The 18,908-nt window shown below is 47.1% G+C and overlaps 1 protein-coding gene across 2 annotated transcripts in view; it reads right to left on the bottom strand.

Annotated features, from left to right (window-relative positions):
* The window catches only part of FAM135A (family with sequence similarity 135 member A), a 938,545-nt gene that overhangs the window by 108,358 nt on the left and 811,279 nt on the right, over positions 1 to 18,908 (bottom strand). The window lies entirely within an intron of this gene.

Genomic DNA, 18,908 nt, shown 5'->3' with positions numbered 1-18,908 from the left:
CTAACGCGGCTTCGACTAAAGTAGAGGGACTTCGGTCGTGCACTGCACGATAAAGGATGGCGCACAGCACTGCAGCATCACAAAAAAGTGTCACGCAATCAGTGATTTAAAAATATTCAATTTAACATACTCCACCGTGCAGATCTCACGCCGGAGTGGCTCAAACAATTTTTTCCCTGCGACGCAGTTCGACTGCCCCCGATGTCACACACCTGACGCCACATTCATCCACATGTTATGGACCTGCCCTACATTGCAGGCTTTTTTGGTGGAAGACCATGCCACACTAACAGTCACAGGCCTGACAAGACTAGCGCCCTAGGGATAATTAAGCGACACAAGCAGCAAAAGGTGGAGATCCGCTTTGCAATTTTAGCCATACTCCTAGCAAAACGATGCTTCACACTACATTGGCAGTCATCAGATGATCCTCAATAGCAGCATGGAGGGGGCAGTCTAGAAATGGAGGACGCCATCAGACAGGAGGAAGCGCGCGGTGACACCCCATATCCATTTGGAGTGGATGATACTCCTCCATAGCTTTACACAGATGCAAGACACCCCCACAGACACCCTTATTGCCACCGAGGCGGCTCCAGGCCCAGGTAGGCCCCGAACCCCACAAGAATCTCCCGAGCAAGGTCAGCTCCACACTGGCCCATGCGGAATGCTCCACTTGTTCCAATGAGAGAACACCACTTGGTATTATGGGACCAGCGAAGACTAGTGCCATCATCTTCAGCCCCTCTTTCCCTGAGTTATATCTCCCCAGTTTGGTTACATATACAGATTTCTCAGTTCCTGCATCACATACGGATTGCGAGGGTACACCAGTCATACCCAAGAACTAGACACTCTAATCCGTATCCCACTATCCCCGAACAGACACACATCTTCGCACACCACAGGCGTCAAGACAAGTAACTGTTCTATGGACTAGAATCTCCTGTAATGCATAATGAATGGTACGAAAAGATGAACAGTTACCGATTGATGTGTACGCTGTATGGAAAAGGCAAAATCAAATTAAAAAGGTTAATCAAAAATAAATAAATCACTTGGCCTAAAGAGGACACGATGAAAAAATAACACAATATTGGAAGTCTCAAAAAAAAATATACATTCTGTTTATTTAACAACATACATATCAGACAGAGCATTCGCTGACTGAGGATAAGAGGAAAAAATAAAATATTTAATGAGTGGAGATGCCAGAGATTGAACCCGGCCCTCAATATGCAAAGCATGCACTCCACCAAGCTACATCCCCTACTTGGCTGCAATAGGTGGATTATATTCCCACAAGGACACATCCAAACCCGAAAAGCCAAAAAACTGATAAAATGAAAGGTAAACAAAAGCCAAAAGGACTCAGAGGCGAAAATGTCTTATAGAAGCAGAAAACTTCTAAACCACAGTACATAAAAGGACAGTAATCTGACCATTGTTAGTATACCCTGTTATGAGGTAAAAAGAGCACCTTCCAGAAAGAAATACAACCCATACTACAAGGGGACATTCTCTGAAACCAATGATAAAACAAGGCATAGTCGTAATAGTAGCCCCTTAGGGTTAGAATATTAATACACCTTAAAAAGCACGCCAAAAGAGATTTCCATGGACATTAACTCGCAGGAAATAGTCAATTCAAAAGAAGATGGATGATAACGTTGTGAAAACTAGAAATAATGAACAATGGAGTTCATCCAAAATGGATGAAACCATTAAGTGACATACAGAACTGTCAGGGAATAACAACGTAGCAACGCTGAGGCAATGTGTACGCAAAACTCGAACACAAAAATGAGTACATGTATGTACCTTCTTTGGTTGTATGGAAGAGTCATCACTAGGACCTTGATAGCAGTGTCAGGACCAGTGAGGTGACCCCCCTCAGATTATTTCCACTTGCAAAAGCACAGTGAAAGAGTTGCTAAATAAACGCAGCCACATAGACTGCAGAGAGGAGACATGCTGTTACTGACTCTGAGGGGGATCCAACACCTTAAGGCACCAAAAAACGCCCAAAGGACATTCCCTGCCAGGATAAGGAAGAGATGCATCGTCAGAGGAATCACATGCAACATTTATATATATTCCCGAAGAGTAATAAGAAGGCGGTCCCTACAAGGGATACTAAAGAATAAAGCAATGCTAATAAGCATTCTGAAAAATGCCCCACCAGGAGCAGGTACATTGGGAATCACTCTTATCATCTGAAAAATATCCCTTGAGCGTGGAGCTCCTCTTCAGAGAACAACAATCTATACAATAGGCACTAAACCCAGGTAGGGTTCACAAAAGAAACAACCTGTCTTTGACAGTGTTAAAACAATAATACCTGTAGAAAACAGGAACACCACACTCAAGTGTGACTCATAAGTGAAGAAACAGCAAAGACACTACCCAAAAATCGGCCATATATTGTAAGAATTTAAAGAAAAACTTCCCTCACAGAACCTAGTAATGAGGAAAGAAAGAGGTAGACAAAAATAAAGAACAGAACTAATATTCCGCACCACCTCTACTGTTGCAGAAACGCTGCAGAGCTTAATCAGTCAGCACACCAAATAGATGGGTGCCATCAAGGGCATGTCAACCAGTGTATGTTGAACTGCCTCTGAGAACTCAGAGGTGCGCAACCAAGCGCAGCGACGGAGCACTATAGAAGAGGGCATAGCCCTAGCAACAGAATCAATAGTATCCATACAACAACATATTAGAAGTTTGGATGCTTGCTGCCCATCATGTAGCAAGGGAGCAAAAGCGGCACAAGACTCCTCCGGAATGGATGGCAGATTATCTGCTGCTAATGAATCACAAAAAGCATGGGTGAAACTAGCAAGGACACAAGAAGTATTAGTGGACCTCACAGCCAAACTGATGGAGGCGAAAATGTGCCTGCAACAAGTATCCATTCTTTTAGCCTCCCTAACTGGAGGGGTAGGTGTAAGAGAACTAATATTTTGAGCAAGCAAAGCGGCCTGAACCACAAGCCTTTGGGGAGTAGGATGTTTCATAAGACAGGCCAGGTCATCAAGGGCCGGACAATGCCTATGAGAAATAAAATGTTCTGTATTGCGTTTAGCCCAGGCCCCTAACAAGATGTCAAATAAAGCTTCACAATATGGAATCACAGACTCCTCTCCAGACTGATTCTGATGCAAAATGTCCAACAAAGGGCCACTGGACACAGCCACAGATCGAAGTGGCATGTTTAAAACCTCAGCAACTTGTTTTTAACATGTCTGAGGCTAACCCAGGAGGAGAAAGAAGGCCTGATGCTGGAGATTATTCAAAACCACTTTCATTACCCAACCCAAAAACCCAACTGGTGTCCAAAGGGGGTGGATCCATGTGGGAAACAAATACATCCTCTCCTTTTCCTTCATATTCACTTGGCTGAAAAGGAATAGTGGAAGATGGGTCCACAAGGAGCTCAGAATCAACGCCTGAGCCAGCCAGTTCTGTAAGCGCTAAGTCCGTGCGGCAATGAGCAACGCTGTCAGACGGCATCCTCATCAGCATCAGAGGGGGAAAGTGGCGAGGCGTAGTGCAACGCCGTCATCTACATCGGATGAATGGTCGCCAACGGCGAAAGTGGTAGCCTTGGAGGGCTGTGCACCAATGGCGCTGTTAACGACGTTGGGTGTCAGAAGCCAGGCGCTAAAGGAGGTAACCCCAAAGGGCTGTCCACCAGCATCGATAACGATATGGCATCCGATGGCCTCACTGATGCCAAGGGTGCACCTGTGGTGAGATGAGATTCCTGGACTTTTGCTGTCCAGGACACTGATGCACTGCTCTAATCACTCCTACAGAGTGTAAATCCAAAGTTCAACTAGTTTACAGTCTGTTCAACTCAAATTCATAACTTTAAACATTGTAATCATGTATCAATAGACATTTCAAAACATTCTTGTTTTATTCAATTTAGAATTCCTTTGAAAATTTTCTAGAAAAAACATTATATGTTGTTGACAATTCACAAGCATCAATGTTGAGCAGCATTGTTATGTAGCGCATCCCAATGCATTTCGGGCAAATTCTGGTGCCCTTCGTCAGGGGAATCTGCAGGACAATACAACATGGTTTAAATCTCTCATAGCGGCCCTACCACCTCGACCACTGCTCAACCGGCTTTTTTGGCGAAAAGCCCGGCCTCCAACGAACCACCTCAAGGGTCAAACACCAAACAAGGAGAGGCGGCAGGTTCAGGAAAACCAAGCAGGAAAAAGAATCGCTAGTAGTGAATATATCATCTAAACCGCTTACACCACTCCAAACGCAGGTGTTAAACAAAGGTTGCTCTTTTGTACCCACCAACCAAGCGAAGAGTCTGGATGCACAAATTGATGTGTTTAAATTCACTAGAAAATTAAGATTAAAACACTTTTTTTCTACCATCGACAATACTAAACCTACCGAAAAAGAGATAGAATACCAAGAATTTAGACCGAAAAGCACATTCATCTCGCCCATCTCGCACAAGACCATTGACCTATTTGAGACTCTTGTTAAACAAGACATCTCTAAATTACCTAAACATACAAACTCTACGCCTAACATGAGTGCTGGCGAAAAGTCAGCTTTACGTTCTCTGCAGACCAATCAAACCTTACATTTCACTAAGGCAGACAAAGGTGGAGCCTTGGTCATCATGGATAAAGACAAATATGAAACCAAGGTTACAACCATGATATCTGACACTAACACTTACTTACCATTACCGAAAGACCCGACCCATGAATTTCAGGCAGTCTTGAACACCATCCTTGACAATGCTCTCGAAATGAAATGGATAAGCCCGAAAACTAAAGAGTATTTACACACTACATTTCCACGTAGACCAAGGCTGTATATGGTGCCAAAAATCCATAAATCTTTGCAAAACCCCCCCCTAAGACCAATAGTCTCAGGGTGCGGTTCCATACATGATTCGTTGGGACGTTACTTGGACACGTTTTTACAACCTATTGTTCAAGCAGGAGACACGTACATACAAGACACAACCCACTTTTTGAATATTCTAGGTAACATCAACTTACCCAACAACAAAGAAATTCTATTGTGCACAATTGACGTTGTCGCACTGTACACCTCCATCCCTCACTGTAGGAGTGATTAGAGCAGTGCATCAGTGTCCTGGACAGCAAAAGTCCAGGAATCTCATCTCACTTTCAAGAATAAGGGTCTTAGCAGAACCCCTTTTTACCGATGCACGCCATGGTCAAACTATTGAATATAGAACAGAACATTTGAGTACTGATTAACTAGACTATTGAGTGCAAACGCTGCTGCGCTAATCCCTCTGTAAGGGTGCACCTGTGGGCATTGTAATAGTCTCAGCCTCCTGCACCTCCTTTGAGCCCAAAGGCACTCCAGTGAAAGTGGAGACCCAAAAATCTTTTGAAAGGAATAATAATATTCCCCGATCTGGGTTAGAGTCACCCTGGCTCCAGGATATGTTGAGAGAGATGAGCAGACTTTTCCAGACTCCCCGGGCGAAGTACGGGTCCGGCATGACTTTGACCGCTTGCGTCGTGACTTACCACGAGACGAGGACGGCGAGCCACCCTGCTGATGGTCCCTGGAGTGTGAAGGAGACTGAGGCCTACATGACGTATTGGAGGGCTGTGTCACCCGCGCGCCACCAGCTTCATCCACCATTCCGTAAGTGCCTTAGGCCAAAGTAGTTGACAGGAGACACACACCGCCGAATCATTTTGCTCACCCAGGCACCACCTACAGATGGAGTGGCGGTCTCTGGCCGACATCTGCTGACCACAGGACCCACAAACCTTAATGGCATGAAAAAGGCACACTGTTTCCATCAACGAAAAACCATCAAAGTTGGCCAAAATGGCCATAGGTACTGCTTCTACAGATCTGTGTGGATGCGCGGAAAGAAGAAAATTATGTCAGCGCGTCGGAGGGTGTCTTATACGGACTCCGGTGATGTCACTGGCATGGATGATGTTGATACGGAGTCGGGCAACGCTATCTAACGAATACAGATGTGCTTCAGTTGAAAATTTGTGGGATCCAGTCTAGCGCCTGGAGAAAATTCAACAGTAAAGGAATCTGTGGCTTGATGTCTCTATCAGAAATAGCATAGCAATAAAGAGCTAATATTATTATAAAGAAATCTTCTCCAAGGTTGAACTTGCATAGAGTGGCCCGCAAAAGAATCCATGAGACCTTGTCAAAAGCCTTGTCTACATCTAAAGCTATAGCTGAGGCAGTGGGATTTAAGTGATGCAGCTTTTTTTAGGACATGATAAAAGGTTCTCAAATTGTCACCTGCCATTCTCCTTTAAGAAATCCAGATTGTGCAGGTTGGATTAAAAGGTAAAGCAATTTCTCCAATTTGGTTGCGAGCACCTTAGCATATAGTATGCAGTCAATAGTTATAAAGGAGATAGGATGGCAGTTTTTAATCTCTAAGTGGTCTTTATAATCTTTCGGTACTATGGTGGCATTACATGGAGAGTCGTGAATACTGCCTGGCATGGCAAAATGAGAGAAAAGATTGTGGAACAGTGCAAGGAGAGATCAAGCATAAGCTTTATAAAACTTACCAGTTAGGCAGTTCAGGCCTGAAGTCTTTCCTAATTTCAACTTGTGAGGTAGCAAAACCACAACATATAGTATAATTGAACCAAATTGAATATTGCTCAGTAAGGAAAATTTGGCGGTTACTGATACACTAGCCCATATCCAGTAGGTAGACGGAGTCTAAAGTTAATACTGACAGATAAGGCAAGAAATCGTGCTGCACCTCTTCAGTATCAGACACCAATCTTGCGTGATATGTGAATCTGTACTTTACTTATCTATTTAAATGCAAGTCTTCTACAAAGTGAAACATCTTAACATCGACAGAGAACAATCTGTCAATCAGTCAAAATTGTTGTCAAGTAGCTGGCAGTGAAATTTATCACTAGCCATCGAATTATTGGTATATTTGCCTATTTCTAAGTTTCTGGAGGCCTTATCCTTTACAGAAAACAAATATGCACCCCACTATAAATGTATCTATTCTGGATATCTTTGGTATTAAATGATCCTACTGTTTAGTCAAAAGAAATCTTTCTACACTAAAAATGATTAAGGAGGTAAACACAACTGTAACTTTACACATAGATTCAAGTTATATTCAAAAGTTACCTTTTGTTATAATTAACAATCCACTAAAATATTTTGATGAAATTGTTAATGTGCTAAGGCTTGAAGTTGTGTCACATTTGTTACAAGCTAAATTATACATGGTTGCAGTTGGCTTTCCCCATTCTGCAAATTATGTGAACTATGTTATAATTGCCATTGGAAGATCCTCGAACATAGGACTGCATTACACTTAATGCTAAAAGTATTGTTTTTTTGGGAGGGAACAGAAGTATTGTAGTAAATTTACTTTTTATGCATGGTCACCCCAAATTTTTTGCCTTTTTCTCAACCTTATTTTGCCTGGTGTTAGGACTCTGTGCATAGCGACACTGCTATTCATTGCCACAGTGTATATGGCGTGGCTCTAAAATGTTACTGGTACAATTGGTTCCACTCATTTGTCCTGTAATGCTACTGTTGATAACACATAAAATGCACCCACAGTTTTATATGTGGAGTGAAGTGTGTATTTACATCACCCACATATAATAAAGATATATGTCTGCCAGGGCCATCACTGTGCTCTGGGCGGGTTAGAGTTAAAATAAAATCCAAAAGCTATTTAATTTTGTAGGCGTTGTTAGATCTTCCCATGAACAGGCCTAAATGGGTTTAACATCTTTATTTTCTTATCTCTATCAAAGTGAATGATAGATAAATGCTTCAAAATTATTACCTACTTCATTTTCAAAATCTGATTTTGTGGTAACATCTGATTTTTATTAACCATATTGGGAAATTAACTTTATAAAATGTACTGTAGGCTGCCTGGGTTAGAACTGGCTTTAAACCAATTCTGCTACTCTTCACACCTCCAGAGCTAAATCCTTGCTGGGAGATTTAACAGTGACTCAAAAGACAACAGCCTGCCTCTGAGTTCATAAAAAGCAGATGAGTGCTAACTGCTGATTGCTTAGCAGGGATCTGCTATCTAGAAATGGATAAAAAGAGTCGCACTACCTCTTTTGACTTGGAAGATGCCAGGGAGCTTCTCTAATATTTATTCCCAGAACCATCCTAGACAGCCAAGTTCCAATCACATTAAGTAAAACCACTAGTTTTTTTTTTTCACAACCAATTTTATTGAGCAAATGAGCACCAAGAATGTGGCGTCTCCACACTCGAAGATCACCACAACAATATCAATATAGCAGTTTCATAGGCAGCAAAAAACGGTAAAAACAGGCTCAGAATATGCTCAGTATAGAAACTCCCCAGCAACCTACCCTAACCCACAACTCTACCCCCCCCCCCCAAAACACCCCCCCCCCCCAACCCCCCCTACCACACGTGTACAGAAGCAATGGAAAAGAAAGTAGATGTGATGCCACCAGGGCTTTACCGCTTCGGGCCAGAAATGTCACTGTGATCAAGTGTCCTCCTCCTGCTCCGCCGGGGGGTCCAAGGACAGGCCACGGTAGTCAGCCCAACGCTTCCAGATTTTGTAGTGTTTGCGCGGGCAGCCCCGAGCTTCAAAGATCGGCCTCTCCAGACCCATAAAATAATCCAGCCCAGCCCTCCAAGCAGACAGGGGGGGAGCCCTCACTGACTTCCACGCCCGGGCCAGGTCTCGCTTAGCCACGACCAGCCCCAAGAGCAACAGGTGGCGCTTATAAACGTTACCCCCAATCCCTTCCATGACATGTAGTAGGCCCAGCCGGTGGGTACGAGGGAGGTCCCAGCCCAGAACCTCAGCCAGGCAACTCCACACACCCCTCCAGAATCCAGTCAGCCGGCCACACGACCACACCGTGTGCAACAAGGAGCCAGGCACCGCTCCACAGCGCAGGCATTCCGGAGATGCAATCAATCCAGCCTTCCACAGCCGTTCACGCGTATAATAGGCGCGGTGCAAGTATTTAAATTGAATTAGCCACAGCCGGACTGCAATAGCGGTTCCGCGTGGGGACTCCAGTGCCTCCCTCCAGTCGTCCTCATCAAGGGGGCCCACGTCTACTTCCCACGTCTCCCGAAGGGAGTGTAGGGTGGAGGAGCAATGGATCACAAGTGTCTGGTAAATCTTATAGAGACCTTCTTTTCCCCCAGGTCCCCCATAAACACCTTAGCCTCGATAGGGCTGAACTCCGGCAAGGAGTCGAGGCCCGCGACGCTCGGGGCGAGGGCATGTCGCAGCTGGAGGTAGCGGAAGAACTGGGACTGAGGCATTTGGAACTCCGCGCGGAGCTCCTCGAAGGACTTGAGGGTGGCGCCGGACATGACCTGGCCCAGTTGTGTAACCCCAATGGCCTCCCAGCCCTCAAATCCGGTCAGGGCCGCCAATTCCGGGAGTAGACCATTATGCCAAAGCGGCGTCTCAGCCGTATATCTGCCCCACCATCCCATACGGCGTAGCGACTGTCTCCACACCGCAAAGACCACCCTGGTGACAGATGGCAACCCACGGCGCAGACGGGCCGAAAAAAGGATGGTGTGGAGCGTGCGATCACCCATAAGCAATCGTTCCAAGGCATAGGCCGGATCACCTCTATCACAATACCACCATTCATTAAGGACCAGTAATTGCGAAGCTTGGTAGTAGGAGAGGAGGTCCGAGGTGGCCAAGCCACCACAGTATGTGGATAGAAAGCACGTCTTCAACGCCACTCTGGCCGCACCGCCAGCCCACAAGAAGCGGCCCAACACCGAATTAACCTGGCGGAACCACTCCAGGCCGATGGGATGAGGGAAATTCTGGAGTTGGTATAGGAGCCGCGGCAGCGCCACCATCTTAAAGATGGCCGATCTTCCGAAAATAGTGAGCGGCATTCTAGACCAGGTCTTAACATCAGCCTGGACCCGCTCCCACACCGGCAAGACTCCACGCGCCCAGGCCACGGCCCGCGACTCTGAGAGAAAGACGCCCAGATATTTCAGGCCGTCCGTTGCCACTCGCAACTCTGCCGCCCAGGGGTCGGCAACCACTCCGCCACCTAGCACCCACAGGGTTGATTTATTCAAGTTAAGACGGAGACCCGAGACCTCGCCAAACACCCGCATAATCTCCAGAACCCGGGGACCCGACTGCCGCAGATCAGTAAGGAAGAGGAGGACGTCATCAGCATACAGTGCAATCCTATCCACCAGGTCCCCATTCCAGACAAAGCCACGCACCTGGGCATCTGTTCGCATCCGCGACGCCAGGGGTTCCATGGCGAGGGCGAACAGGTACGGGGACAGGGGGCAACCCTGCCGAGTACCACGACCTATATGGAAGCGCCCAGAGGTAGCTCCGGCCACGCGGACCGAGGCCGTTACGTTGGTGTAGAGAAGACGAACGTACGACAAGAAGACCGGCCCTAGGTTGAGACGAGCCAACAGCGTGAACAGATACACCCAACTCACCGAATCAAAGGCACGGTCCATGTCCGCCAGAAAGAGTGCCGCCTGCTCATCTCTAGCACCCATGGCATCCACCGCCGCCTGTGCTCGTCGGATAACTAGTTTTGATTAACCCTGTCAGGTGGAAGGAGAGCTCATCTAAATGTGGGTGTGACGAAGGAGCTGAATACCTGCTTGTTGGCAGAAGCGTTCTGCTACACTGAGACATGGATTCCTGGGAAATTTTACATTAAGGCAAATAGGAGGTGCTGCAAAAGGAGGTTGGGGTCAGAGGGTTACTACAAGACAATAGGATTCAGTGACAGAATTTCCCCAACCACTGGCTTGTGCACAGTCTAAATATGGCACCTTTAACAATAACGCCTCATAACATTCCTGGACTTAGGAAGGCTCCACCTGAATGACATAACATGGTGCAATAGGACTAGACTTCTACTGAAATAAGGTAACTCACTGAAGGTCTACTGAATACAGCTGCCACCCAAGGACTGGAACTGCATTCTAAGGGTCAAGTTGTTAGCCTTCAGTTTACCTGCTTCAGGGACACAAAAAAGCAGAATGACTCCTGACTCTAAGAGGGACCATCCAACCACAGACGACTAGACCCTGTAGGAGATCTAGCTGGCTAGAGAGCTGGTGCCCTGAAGCCTGCCCTTAGAGGGGAGCTGGACTGACCAGGAGGAACTTTCCCAGTAGTTGGAGATTCCGTATAAAGGTAACATCTTTCATGAAGACAATCTAGTTGATGTATCCGACTTCAACTCCATCTTGGTCAGCCTGAAATTGACTGAGGTCCTGGCCGACCACAAACCATTGTTTTTCAAATGCGCTTTACTAATTTCTAGGCACTTTTTTGCCCAAAACAATTATAGAATTTGGATCTCTGGTTCCTCTTCACCTAGCTTAATGATCTTAGTGGATTTTTCCCACTACATTTTTATATGTGCTTTAGGATTCCATTGTGTTGTTTTCTTGACTTTGAAATTGTTGGTACTGCTATAACTTAACACACACTTCTCTGGCGATTGCCTGCTGCTTGTGCCTGGCTACCAGGGGTTCAGCAGAGATCCTTTCTAAACTGTGTTTTGACTTAACCAGATTGTGTTTTTCAGGCTAAGTAGGGGTCACCCTCTCCCAAATTAATAAGCCGATTTCTGAGAGGTATTGGCCCAAAAAAATAGAACATTATAAATACAAGCTTAGACAATATTTAGGCTATGGTCATAAATTTGTAACCAACAGTCGGGGCATATTACAAGATTCTGTGGAAAGCCACTGGCACACGTATGACAAATGCTAGGGTCCATTGTTTAACTATCTGTATTCAGTGGAAAACCAAAGCCATGCCTCTTGAAGTTTACAGTACTTTTTACACAAGTGAGATGCCTGAAGTTTCTCACTAGAGCCATCTTCCCTTAGAACCAAAAAAGACCCTCACAAATATCCCTCGGTTTTACTAAGTGCCTAGATAACCCAATCCAACAGATGTCACCCCTTAAGAGGGCTTTCTGATCATTGTACGGCATAAAAAACATCAAGGCCAGGAGGGAAGATTGGGTTCAACTGAAGAATCGCATATGCATTTTTGAACAAGTTACTTACCCTTGATAATGCCTTATCTGGTAGAGACCATCTAGCCGCAGACTCCTTGCCTTAGAATATTTCTGAGGCATTAGACTGGATCCAAAATATTTCAGACTTAACCCCTGCGCTCTTGTAGGTGTTGATTGTTTGGCTCCGCAATGGCATCATGCTCACTGGAAGTGACGTGCATGGTGCCTATATAGTCAGCACCACAATGGGGTGACTTCAGCTTCTTTTTGAGACTTTTCATGCCAGAAGCATGAAACCACAAACAATTCTGGCACACTGGTGTGTATTGTTAGGCCCTGAGAGAGGTGACCAAACAAAATCAGTTCACAGAGCGGGAGGATGGAAGGGTCACTCAGGAATCTGTGGATAGACAGTCTCTACCAGATAAGGTGCTACCAAAGGTAAGTAACTCGTTTATCTAATAGAGACTTGTTAGACCTGGCACCTTGGCGTGGGTCTCCCTTCCATTTTTGCTGTTGCCTTATATGTTTTTGATGGTGTTAGATGCTTTGGGCACTGTGCCACTGCTGCAGGTGCTCCCTATTGTAAATTGATGTATGGATTAGTGACTCCATGACTGGCTGATTTGGTTTACTGTTCAGACCCTAATACAGTGCACTGAGTGTGCCCAGGGCTTGTAAACCAAATGCTGCTGGTGGGTTTGCAGCACTGGTTGTACCACTCACAGAAGCAGCCTGTAAAAGTGTATCTCAGATCTGCTATTGCTATTGGTAGGCCCAATGGCAGGTTGCACTGTAAGTATTAGGTAGGACAAGCCCTGATGTGTGTGGCATGTCCTAATAGTGAATTACAGCCATTTTCGTTTTTCACTATTGCAAGGCTATCTATTCCCCATAGGCCAGAATGGGCAGTTTGATTATTACATCTTATAATCCTATCTAACTTAGGGAACTAGGTAGAAATTCGAGTTTAGTATGCCTGAACTCAGAATGATAAAATGCATCTTTTAGTGAAGTTGGTTTTAACATTCTGTGTTTGAAAATACCACTTTTAGAAAGTAGGTATTTTCTTGTCTAACTATCCAAGCCTGCCTCCGCTAGGTTGTGTATTCCCTGTCTAGGGTTTGAGTGACAGGGGCTGGGAGGTTCCAGGAGACAGGGCGAGCCAGCACAGTGCTGAATAGAGAGATCTGCACCTAGATGGGTGGGAGGAATTGCACCTGGGACCTGAGTAAGGCTGTGCCTTTCCTCCACAATGCTGGCTCCTCCTCCTGTGGTGCGTCTGATGTCTCTGCCCTGCACTGTGAACGGAAAGGATGAGTCATGAAAACAAGAGTGCTCCAGGACTGACAAAAACGGGTTTGGACTAGGCAAAGGACTCCCTGCCTTCAGTGAACAAAGAGAAACTGTGTATAAAAGAGGGGACCCAGACCCCAGAGAATTAGATCATTTTGGACAACAAGAAGAAACCTTTGCTGAGGAGTGGAAGCAGAGAGACCGAGGCGAGACTATCCCTAAGCGGAAGTGCTGCTTTGGGGATTGGCCTGCAGTAGTTGCCTGACTGCCAAAGAAAGGAGAGAGGAACTTTGTGTGTAATTTCATCAACTTGTAAGGATCTCCAAGGGTTTGAGAAAAGAGCTTGCCTCCTGCTGAAGTCTCAGGGACAACAGACTCAGAGTTCTTTGGAAGTGCCTGCAGTTGTGCTGGTCTTTTTGAGGAACTGCGCATCGCAAGGAGTTGGAAGCGCGATTCACGAGCGTGACGCTGAGCTGCCGCTGCACAACATGAGAGCGCCTCGCATCGCCGAAGAGGATCGACATCGCAGCAGATGCCGCTGCATCACCGGGAATCGTGTCACAGGGCCTGTCGCGGCCCCCAAGAACCGGCGATTCGGAGGAGCCAAGATGGCGGCGGAGACGGACGTGTAATCGCCCGGCTCCCCGAGCCTGTGCCTTTAGCGACCCTATCCTGATTTCTATCCTGTTACAGCGCTGCCGCGAAAGGACGAGGGAAGCGCGCTGTTGCCGGGGGCGTTTCTCCGGTGTCCCTACCTGCCCGATTGATGGTTGTACTGGCGTGTTCACCCGATGACCGATGCCGAGCCCTGGATCAGTGCCCCGGATTGATGTGCACAGCCGGAGACGGCCGGAACTCCTTGGACCCTACCGCCGGGTGGTGTGACTGCTGTTCCCCGCCACGATCCATCGCCTGTTAAGACGCCCGCTCTGCTCTCTCCTGGGGAAGCGTGAATCGACCGACTGTGGGTCTACATCGCTACTCCCTCTCAGAGCGGCGTTGAGGTGAGCCGCGCTATTCTGTTCTTTGTTGGGACGCTGGACGCTGCAGCTCGCCTTTGCTTTAATGCCTGGTTGGGTCTCCACGACGGGACTTGTGTGGTTTATTGCATGCACATAGCGGAGCCCAGGATTTATTGTGCGATCACACCCCCGCTGCCTATCGTGTAATTCACTCATGTGATCGGTGACCCCCTTGTTGGGCTCAATATGGCGGTCGTCTCCTCCGCAGCTCTGATGGGCTCCATCTCGGCCCCTGAAGGGGTCGCCCTCCATGGCCTCGGGTGGCGTACGGAATACTTTGTTGTACTTCGCACTAAAGATTCATTGGATCGCCCGCCTATATTCACCCATGCCTCCATTCTTACAGCGCTAGCCGATTTAAGGGCAGACTGGCATGAGAGTTACCGCGCACTCGGCGCGAAACTGGATGCAGCCGCTCTCGGTTCGGAGAGTGTATCGTCAGCTGTCCCCTCTGGCAGCATAGACCGGGCCCCTCCCGGCATCGCAACGGGAACATTGTTGCCGCGTGACTGTCAATTGAAGCAACATTCTGGGACTGAATTCTCTGCAGGACTACCGCCAGCTCATGTCGCGGAAGCTACACTGTTTCCTATTCTGCCTCAACTCTCATTGTCGGACAATGAACCCTTATCCTCGTTCATGGCTCCGCTGGCGATGCAACTATGTTCCTACACTGTACACGCTAGGCATGATGTGGCTTTCAATCGTTGTTCTATGCTGCATCGGGCGGACCTGGGAGCGGCACTCTTCTGGATTGATGCCATTGTTTGTAACTGGAGGTGTTCATTTTGTGCATGGGGACCTTCTTCTTGCCGAGGGCGGCCATCTTACCCCTTTGTTCCATCTGGGGCGGTTTCTTTCCCGGAGCCATGTTTAGGGGGACGCTTGAAATCTGGCCAGGGTTAGGAGTGATCTTCTTCATGTGAACTGTGATTGAGGGACGGGTGGGGGCCCGAGATGGGACGCTTCCTCGACGCGTGCTGCAGCGATTTAAGATGTCTCTCCCTATTTCATTCTGTGCATGGAAGCTCTGATTTTGGTATTGTGGGTAGGGTGGAGAGTATTTAATGGCCGGGGATTTAAAATTTGGCCCTCCTCGAGTTTTAGGGAATTCTTTTTCTATTCCTCCTTTTTTTTTCTTTGCCTATATTTCGGGTTCTTTAGTGGGCGACAGACACACTGCCGGGGGGGGGTAGGCCGTAGCCTCCGCATTGATGTAGGGTGGGGGGGGATGGTTTAATTTACACAGTTCGTTTCTATGGGCCTTCTTTTTTCTATTTCCTGCGCTTTTCTTCACCTATTTCTGTCCTGGGTCCGAGATAAGGGTTAGTGGGGAGTGGGTGGCGCTGTGCATGGCGTGTACTTGCCAGTTTACGATCCTGTTGTTTTGCTTTGATCCGCCATGTTGCCTGAGCTGCTAGCTGATACAGTTGATTTCATACGATGCTGTTGCCTGCTCATGCTGTGAAGTAACGGTACGGACTCAGTACTCCTTGGTCTCTATTCTTCACTGTTTATATTTATACGTCAAAAAAAAAAAACTTTTAAAACTAACCTTCACTCCTCCTGTTTGCCCGGCGACGCGTAATCATTTGGAGTGTTATTACTTGACTGTTGCTATCCATCCTGGTGCCGCTGAGAATCTGTATTGCTTGCTCTTGTGCTCAAAGTATCGTGGCCGGCCTGATGGTTGTGGGCCCGTATTTGTCCTTTTTTCATGCACAATAAAGGTTTAAAAAAAAAAAAAAAAAAAAAAAAAAAAAAGAACCGGCGATTCATTGCAGGGCCCCCGAAGCGCCTCGCATCGCTGGAGAAAATGATCGAGGTCACTGCATCACCGGAAAGTGTGTCGCAGGGCCTGTAGCGGCTCGCATGGTTGTGGAAACACAGCGCATCGCCGGAGAAGAGGTTTGACGTCGCAGCAGATGCCCCCGCATCACCGGGAAGCATGTCGCAGGGCCTGTCAAGTCCGCATCGTATCGCACCAAGAAGACAACAACATCTTTATTTCTTTGCACCAAATCTTCATCGCATCACGGCGTTGCTTGCCGCATCGCCACGGAAGCTCAGTAAGAAACCGACGCATCATCTCCCCTCGCAGAGAAGAACAGACGCATCGCCGTCCCCTATGCAGCAGTAATGAACCGAAGCATCACCGTTCTTGCGTGTAAGGAACCGACGCATCACCTTCCCTGCAACACTTTTGTTGTATTGCGTTACGCATTTTCAGGTACATTGACTCAAAGTGTCGCATTTTACATTCAAGAAAGAACTAAGCGAATTCTACCATTTTAAGTAGAGTATTGTGGATTTTTGTCGTTTGTGTTCTTGTGTTAAATCTATATAAAAGATACTTATATTTAATATACAACTTGTGTGGAGTCCATCTGTAGTGTTGTCACTTGATTACTGTATGTGTTCACAAATGCTTTACACACTGCCTCTGAGATAAGCCTGTCTTCTCGTGCCAAGCTACCAAGGGGGTGAGCAGGGGTTATTTTAGGAGTGTACCCCCTTACCCTGACTAGACACAAGGGTCCCTATTTGTCACAGGTACCTAACTATGCCAACTATAGACCCCTAAATCTAACAAGACTTCTAACTGCAGATTCCTTACCTTATAACAGGTACCCAAGCAATAGCTGCCGAGAGGTGGGTCTGCGAAATAGATTAAACCAAAAAGTCCTGCAGGGCCGAATGGTCAAAGTGCCAGTCAGGATGGACCTGACCATCCAGGCAGTAATGTTTGTCGAACATACGCAAGGATGCCCATGTTACTGCTTGACTGATGTCTAGGACAGAGACTCTGTGACCTAACGCAGTGTTCGCAGCCTTAGCTCTGGCAGGATGAGCACCCAAGCCCTCAGGGGGTTGCTTCTTTGCCAATGTGTAGAATATCTTTATACAGAGAACTATCCTTCATGAGATGGTACTTTTATGCATGGCCTTCCCTTTCTTAGCTCGACATACCTTACAAAGTGTTGACCATCCACCCGGAACTCTTTTGCGCTATTTGGGTAAAACAAAAGTTTTGTTTTTGGATCCAGACCATGGTGTCTCTCCATTTCTTTAGAAGGGTAAGGTGGAGTAAAGAAGTTAGGCAAGGCGATGTTTTGACTTCACATGAAAAGGTGGTGTCACAATCTTTGGGAGGAAGGAAGCACAGGTCCTTAGAACCAGCTGGTCTGGGTAAAAGGTGGTATGTGGGGGGTGCACAAAGAGAGCCTGCAGTTCACTGACCCTCTTGGCTGATGTTATGGACACTCAAAAAGCTGTTGTAGTGGTAAGCAGGCGACTCAGGCATTTGTATAGTGGTGGTAAAGGGGTGCACATAAGAAAGGTGGGAACCACATTGAGATCCCATTGAACCATGATGAATGGCCTCGGAAGAAACATGTGTTGGAGGCCTTTGTGGAATCTAGTCACAGCATATGATGTGAACAAAGAAGGTTGGTCCGGCAACTGCAAGAATGCCAAATGGCGGACCGATAACCTTTAACAGTGCCCAGAGCAGGCCTATGCTGGGCCAAAGAAAAAACGAACAACAGAACCTGGGATTAGGGCGCACAAAGATCATCAATATCCTTGGATGCACAGCATGACACAAACTTGTCACAACAGCAGGCATATACTACCTTTGTGGAGGGACACCTGGCTGCCAGAAAAACATCACAGACTTAAGGAGGAAGACCGAAAGCTGTCAACCGTAGCCGCTCGATCGCTAAGCATGAAGACGGAATGTGCACAAGTTTTGGAGCAGGACCTTGCCCTTTTGCTGCGATCGAAGATCCTCCTGAATGGGTATCCTGAACGGACGACCAATGGGCAAACTCGGGAGTGCAAGATGCTAGACTATCTTTGCTCAATCCGGAGCCACAAAAATGTCTTGGGCCCAGTTGTTCCTGATCTTCTTGGTATAGGTGGATGTGAAGCCTGGACTCTGCTGGAGACCAGAGTTCTCTGATCTCCACATCTCCCAGATGGCCACACCAGCCCAGGAGTGGCAGATCTGTCACTACAGTCAGCTCGGTTGGGGAAGGGAGTGGGGCCTGCTGCTGACCCAATCGCAGTTTGTCAGCCACCACTGCAGGTCTTTTGCAGTTCTCTTCGAGATCTGGACCAGGTCGGAGAAATTCCCCTAATACTGTGCCCGCTGGAAATTCAGGCTCCGCTGCAAAACCCTCATATGCCTACAGGCATGTGTCACTAAAAGGATGCAGGAGGCCATGAGGCCCAACAGCCTTAGAGTCAGTCTCACTTGAGATCCAGGATTGAGGCTGAAACAGACATCATAGCCTGAATATCCTGGACTTGCCATTTGGGAGGAAAGGCCTTAAACTGCAGTCCTAATGGCCTGGTGCTCGGCCCTGTGCTACACACAATGAGACGAGAAACTCACCCAACAGACACCTCTATGGCACGACACATGTCTACTTGAAGTATCTGCTCTCCGAGGGTTTCAGCAATGGTACTGGATTGGTATTACACTCCTTGGGGATGTCTGGGTTGGAGATCACATCCGGGCCTT

The sequence above is a fragment of the Lissotriton helveticus genome, chromosome 6 (genome assembly GCF_964261635.1).
Source record: "Lissotriton helveticus chromosome 6, aLisHel1.1, whole genome shotgun sequence".
In the NCBI taxonomy this organism is placed as follows: Eukaryota; Metazoa; Chordata; class Amphibia; order Caudata; family Salamandridae; genus Lissotriton; species Lissotriton helveticus.
Note: the sequence above shows the minus strand (reverse complement) of the source record. Positions and strands in the feature narration are given on the sequence as shown.